This window comes from Nomascus leucogenys, chromosome 13 (assembly GCF_006542625.1).
Source record: "Nomascus leucogenys isolate Asia chromosome 13, Asia_NLE_v1, whole genome shotgun sequence".
NCBI lineage: Eukaryota > Metazoa > Chordata > Mammalia > Primates > Hylobatidae > Nomascus > Nomascus leucogenys.
The window spans coordinates 25937294-25944666 of NC_044393.1; positions in this window are offsets into that span (position 1 = coordinate 25937294).

The window sequence follows — 7373 nt, forward strand, 5'->3', positions numbered from 1 at the left end:
TTTTACATGTTCCTTTCCAGTCTGAATGTCTTTTATTTCATTTTCTTGCCTGATTGCCCTCACCAGAACATTCAGTAAAATGTTGAACAGAAATAGAGAAAAGCATCTTTGTCTTGTTCCTGATTCTTTTTTTTTGTTTTTGAGACAGAGTCTCACTCTGTCACCCAGGCTGGAGTGCAGTGGTGCAATCTCGACTCACTGCAAGCTCCGCCTCCTGGGTTCATGCCATTCTTGTGCCTCAGCCTCCCAAGTAGCTGGGACTACAGGTGCCCACGATCACGCCTGGCTGATTTTTTTTTTTTTTTTGTATTTTTAGTAGAGACAGGGTTTCACTATGTTAGCCAGGATGGTCTCGATCTCCTGACCTCGTGATCTGCCTGCCTCTGCCTCCTAAAGTGCTGGGATTACAGATGTGAGCCACCGTGCCCAGAGTTTTCCTGATTTTGTTTTTCTTTTTTTAGTTTTTAGGAGACAGGGTCTCACTTATGCTGCCCAGGCTGGTCTCAAACTCTAGACCTCAAGCAATCCTCCCACCTCAGCCCCCAAAGCACTGGGATTATAGGTATCAGCCACTGTGCCTGGCCTGTGCCTGGTCTTAGGGGGAAATTTTGTAGTTTTTTGTCGTTAAGTGTGTTGTTAGCTCTGAGTAGTCCATAGATGCTATTTATCAGGTTGGAGCAATTCTCTTCTATTCCTAGTTTGTTGTCTCCACAAATTCTGGTATGTTGTGTTTTAATTTTCATTCAGTTCAAAATACATTGATTTCCCTTTTGATTTATTTTTTATCCATATTTTGTTTGGAAGCATGTTACTTAGTTTCCAAATATTTGGGGATTTTCTGATGATCTTTTCAGTATTGATTTAAATTTTTTTTTTTTTTGAGATGGAGTCTTGCTCTGTCACCCAGGCTGGAGTGCAGTGGCATGATCTCGGCTCAGTGCAACCTCCGCTTTTCAGGTTCAAGCAATTCTCCTGCCTCAGCCTCCTGAGTAGCTGGGATTACAGGCGCCCACAATCACGCCTGGCTAAGTTTTGTATTTTTATTAGAAACAGGGTTTCACCATGTTGGCCAGGCTGGTCTCCAACTCCTGACCTCAGGTGATTCGTCCACCTTGGCCTCCCAAAGTGCTGAGATTACAGGCGTGAGTCACTGTGCCCGGCCTTGATTTTAATTTTAATTTCACTATGGTCAGAGAATGTACTTTCTTTCTATGACTTGAATCCTTTAAAAAATTTTTAAAATAAAAATTTAGTCAGCTTGCTAGAGAACTTTTGAATTTATTGTTTTATGGCCTAGAATGTGGCCTATATTGGTAAATCTTACTTGGACACTTGAGAAGAATTTGTATTTTGCTGTTGTTGGGTACAGTACTCTAGAAATGTCAATCAGGTCAAGGTTAATGGTGCTGTACGAGTCTACTATAATCCTGACTTTCTGCCTACTTATTGATCTTAGTCTGCTCAGGCTGCTGTAACAAATACCATAGACAGGATGGCATAAATAATAAGCACTTATTTTTCATATTTATGGAGGCTGGAATTCTGAGAACAGAGTGTTAGCACGGTTGGGTTATGGTGAGAACCCACTTCATGGCTTGTAGACAAGCCACCTTTCTGTGTCCTCACAGGATGAGGACAGAGAGAGGGAGCAAATTCTCTTGTGTTTCTTCTTATAGGGCAGCAATCCCATGATGAGGGCTTCACAACCTCATTATCTAATTTTCTCCCAAAGTCCCCATCTCCAAATACCACCATATTGAGGATTAGAGTTTCAACATATAATTTTTAGAGAGGAGGGAGGACACAAACATTTAGTCCACAGCATTATTCTATCAATTATTGAGAGAAGGGTATTGACATATCCACTACAATTGTGTATTCGTCTATTTTCTTTGCAGTTCCATCAGTTTTTCCATTATATATTTTAAAACTCTGTTATTAAATGCATGTTTAAGATTATCATGTCCTCTTAACTGACCCCTTTGTTATTGTGAAATGACCTCATCTATCTCTGATAGTATTCTTTTCTCTGAAATCTAGTTGGCCCAATATTATTTAGATTTCTTTTGTCTAATGTAGGTATGATATATCTCTTCATCCATTTACTTTTAAACTATTTGTGTCTTTATATTTAGTTTGTTTCTTGTAGGTAGCATAAACTTGGTCTTGCCTTTTTAAAAAATCCAATCTATTGGCTGGGCACAGTGGCTCACGCCTCTAATCCCAGCACTTTGGGAGACCGAGGTAGGCGGATCACGAGGTCAGGAGATGGAGACCATCCTGGTGAAACCCCATCTCTACTAAAAATACAAAAAACTAGCTGGGCGTGGCAGTGGGCGCCTGTGGCGCCTCAGCTACTTGGGAGGCTGAGGCAGGAGAATCGCTTGAACCTGGGAGGTGGAGGTTGCAGTGAGCTGAGATCATGCCACTGCAATCCAGCCTGGGCGACAAGGCAAGACTGTATCAAAAAAAAAAAAAAAAAAAATTCCAACCTAGCCCTGCCTTTTCATTGAGATGTTTAGACCATTTACATTTAATGTGATTACTGGTATGATTAGGTTTTAGTCTATCATCTTGCTATTTATTTTCTATTTGTCTAATCTGTTCTCTGCCCATTTTCCTTTTTCTGTCATCTTTTGGAATAACGGAATAATTTTTACCATTTCATTGTATCTTCTTTGTTGACTTCTTAGTTACAACTCTTAGTTTTGTTATTTTACTGGTTGTTTTAGACTTTTAGTGTACTTGTTACCTTAACACATTCTACTTTCAAGTGACATAACACTTCACAAATACTGTAAAAACTTCACAAGAGTATAATTCCATCTATCCCCTTCTGACCTGTATGTTGTTGTTGTCATACATTTCACTTTTTTTCCCAAATGTATTATTATTTTTGCTTAGTCAATTGTCTTTTTAAAATATTCCTATGTAGTTATCATTTTCAGTGCTCTTTATTCCTTTGTGTAGATCCAGATTTCCATCTGGTATGACTTTTCTTCTGTCTGAAAAGACATTTCTTATTGTTCAAGTCTAGTGGTGATTAATTCTTTCAGTTTTTGTTGTGATAGTCTTTATTTCACTTTCATTTTTGAAAGAAATTTTTGCTAAATATAGAATTCTAGACTGATGGTGTTTTGTTTTGTTTTGTTTCTTTCAACACTTTAAAGATGTCATGCTATTTTTTCTGGTTTACATAGTTTCTAAGAAGTCTGATGTCATTCTTATCTTCGTTCTTCTGTATATAATGCTTCTTTTTAACCACTTACCACTGGTTCAGCAATTTAACTATAATGTGTTTTAATGTGTGTAGTTTTCTCTTGTTTATTCTTTTTGAGGTTTACTGAGCTTCTTGAATCTATGGCTTTATAATTTTCACCGAATTTCTTTGACATTTCTTCAAAAGTGTTTTCTGTCTCTTTCCCTCTTTCCTCTCTTTCTAATATGTATTTTTGATTCTTGGTACTGTCCCACAGGTTCCTCCAGTTAGTCTTTGTCCAGACTTTTCTCTCTGTGCTTTATTTTGAATAATTTCTATTTATGTGTCTTTAATGTTATACTAATCTTTTCTTTTGCAATGTCCAATCTGCTGTTAATCCCATTCAGATTAATTTCCAATATTATTTATCTCTAAGAATTTGCTTTGGATTTAAGTAATATATATCCCATGTCTTTCCTCATTATGTTCATGTTTTCCTTTATCTCCTTGAGTATTTGCAACATTGATAATAGCTATCTTAAGGCTTTTGTCAGCTAATTCAATAATCTGTGTCATTCTGGATCTATTAATTTATTTTTCTCCTAGCTCTGGGCCATAATTTTCTACTTTTCTGCATGCCTGGTAACTTTTTGTTGGATGATAAACACAGTGAATTTTACATTGTTGAGTGCTAGGTTTTGTTGTATTTCTTTAAACAAGGTTAGGCTTTGTTCTGCCATGTAGTTAAGTTACCTGTGTATCTATTTAAGGTCTACTATTAAGCTATTTTTTTATGGCAAGCTGTGAGGAGCTTTTACTCTAGGGATAATTTAGCCCTACTACAAAAGCATAATATTTTTGAGGATTCTACCAATGCTGTCTGTATTACAAGGTCTCTCCCCACTCTAGTTAGTTCAAACCTCAACTATTCCCAGACTTTTTTGAGCTCTGAGAATTATCTGGTCTATTGCTTTCTGTTTGTTCTTTCTGTTTGATCTCATGGTGTTTCATCCCACACATATACTGATTGGAACTCACTTAAGGGCCAGGGGCCCCTCTGCAGAGCTCCTGAGCTGTCTCTGTTCAGATACTTCCTATTATTTTTTCCCCTCAAGTTCCAGCCACCTCAGCCTTCCTGACTCACTCAAGATTCAGGGGACTGTCTGCAGAGCTCCTGAGCTCTGTTTCTGTTCAGATACTTCCTGTTATTTTTCCCTGCAAGTTCTAGCCACCTCAGCCTTCCTGAACTCTGATTTCTATCTCCTCAATTCAGTGATACGGTGGATCTCTGGTTCCCTATCTTTGTGCTGCACACTGGAAGTGCCCTGAATAAGTAAGGCAGGCAATCATAGCCTTCTGCTTGTTTTCCTTCTCTCAGGGACTTACAGTTCTGTTTCCTATTGTCCAATGCCTGAAACACTTGTTTTATATATTTTGTCTGCTTTTATAGTTGTTTATGGTAGGGCAATTCCGTAGCATTTAATCCTTCATTGGTAGGAATGAAAGTCTCTAACTTAGTTGTTTTCATTATTGATTTGTACTTCAAAATATCATTTAACTAATAGATGATGACTTTATTAAAGATTGGTAGAGACTTTTAAGAAAATTGTGTTTGGCTGGACATGGTGGTGCACACTTGTAGTTCCAGCTACTCTGGAAGCTGAGGTGGGAGGATCGCTTGAGCCCAGGAGTTGTGGATTTGTGCGCTATGCTGTTTGGGTGCCTGCAATAAGTTTGGCATCAATATGGCAAACTCTTGGGAGTGGGGGACCATCAGGTTGCCTAAGGAGGGGTAAACCAGCCCACGTCAGAAATGGAGCAGGTCAAAACTCCCATGCTGATGAGTAGTGGGATTATACAAATTAACTCATAATGGATCAAAGACCTAAATGTAAGAGCTGAAAGTATAAAATCCTAGGACTAAATCTTCATGATCTTGGATTTGGCAGTGTTTACTTAGATATGACCCCAGAACAGGCAAAAGAAAAAATAAATTGGAATTCATCAAAATTAAAACCTTATGTGTATCAAAGGACACTATCAAGAGAGTAAAAAGACAACAAACAGGGTGGGAGAAAATATTTGAAAATCATGTATCTGATTAAGGGTCTAGTATCCAGAATATTTAAAGAATGTTTACAACTCAACAACAGAAAAGATAACTCAATTCAAAAACGGGCAGAGGACTTGAATAGACATTTCTCCAAAGAAGATATACAAATGGCCAACAAGCCATTTGGCCATGTTGTTATGGCCAACATGACAAGATGCTCAATGTTATTAGAAAAATGCAAATCAAAACTACTTCACACCACTTCATGCCTATTAGGATGGCTATTGTTACAGCTTCAATTGTGTTTCCCCCCGCCAGCCCCCCTGCAAAAAAATATATTGGAGTCCTAACCCCCAGCATCTGTAAATGAGACCTTATTTGGAAATAGGGTCTTTGCAGATTTAATCAAGATGAGGTTATTAAGGTAGGCCTTAATCCAACATGACTGGTGTCCTTAAAAGAAGGAAATTTGGACACAGAAACACAGGGAAGATGGCCATTTAGGAAGACGGAGGCAGAGGTTATAGTTATGTTGCCACAAGCCAAGAAATGCTTGGAGCTACCAGAAACTGAAAAAGGCAAAAAAATATCCTCTTCTAGAAGCTTCAGGGGAAGTGTGACCCTGAAAACACCTTGATTCTGGATTTCTAGTTTCCAGAACTGTGAGACAATATACTTCTGTTGTTTTAAACTACCCAGTTGGTGGTATTTTTTTATGGAGTCCTTGGGCTTTAATACAGCTATAATTTTTTCAATGAAAAATAACAAGTTTTGGCAAGAGTAGTGGTTATTTTATTTTATTTTTTTAATTTTACATGTCAACTTGGCTGGGCCATAGAGCCCAGATATTTGGTCAAATGTTATTCTGGATGTTTCTGTGAAGATGTTTTTGGGATGAGATTAACATTTAACTTGTTGGATCTAGAGTAAAGCAAATTATCCTCCCTAACCTGAGTGGGCCTCGGCCAATTAGCTGAAGGCTTTAATAGAACAAAGACTGACCTCCCCCTAAGCAAGAAGGAATTTTGCCAGCAGATTGCCTTTGAACTGCAACTCTTCCCTAGGTCTCCAGCTGCCAGACTACCCCAACAGATTGGGGATTTGCCAAACCTCCACAATTGTGTGAGCCAATTCCTTAAAATAATTTTTTCCCTTTCTCTATGTATGTTTTTCTGGAGAACCCTGATTAATACAGTGAGGATGTGGAGAAACTGGAAGGCTCACACATTGTTGGTGGAAATGGAAAATGGTGCAGCCACTCTGGAAAACCATTTGGTGGTTCCTCAGCAAGCTAAACGTAGAATTACCATGTGACCCAGCAATGGCACTCTTAGGTATATACCCAACAGAACTGAAAACAGGTGTTCAACCCAAAACTGGTATGTGAATGTTTTCAGCAGCCCGACTGACTGTCGCGAAGAGGCAGAAACAACCCAACTGTGCACCAACTAATGGATAAATAAAATGTGGCATATCCATACAATAGAATATTACTCAACCATAACAAGGAATGAAATTCTGATATATGCTACAACATAGATGAACCAAGCTGAAAAACATTATGCTAAATGAAAGCAGCGAGGCACAAAAGGTCATATATTGTGTGATTCTATTTATATTAAATATACAAATAGGCAATTTCATAGGGATAGAAAGCAGGTTAGTAGTTGCCAGGGCCTGGGAGTAGGGGATAATGGGAGTAACTGCTTAATGTGTACAGGGTTTCCTGTTGGGGGGATGAGAATGTTCTGGAACTAGATTGTGGTGATGGCTGCACATCACAAATGTGCTAAATGCCACTGAATTGTACACTTTAAAATAGTTATATATATATATATATATATATTTTTTTTTTTTTTTTTTGAGACAGAGTTTCGCTCTTGTCACCCAGGCTGGAGTGCAGTGGCACAATCTCGGATCACTGCAACCTGTCTCCCAGGTTCAAGTGATTCTCCTGCCTCAGCCTCCCGAGTGGCTGGGACTACAGGCATGCACCACCACGTCTGGCTAATATTTGTGTGTTTTTTTATTAGAGATGGCGTTTCACCATGTTGGCCAGGCTGGTCTTGAACTCCTGACCTCAGGTGATCCACCCTCCTCGGCCTCCCAAATTGCTGGGAT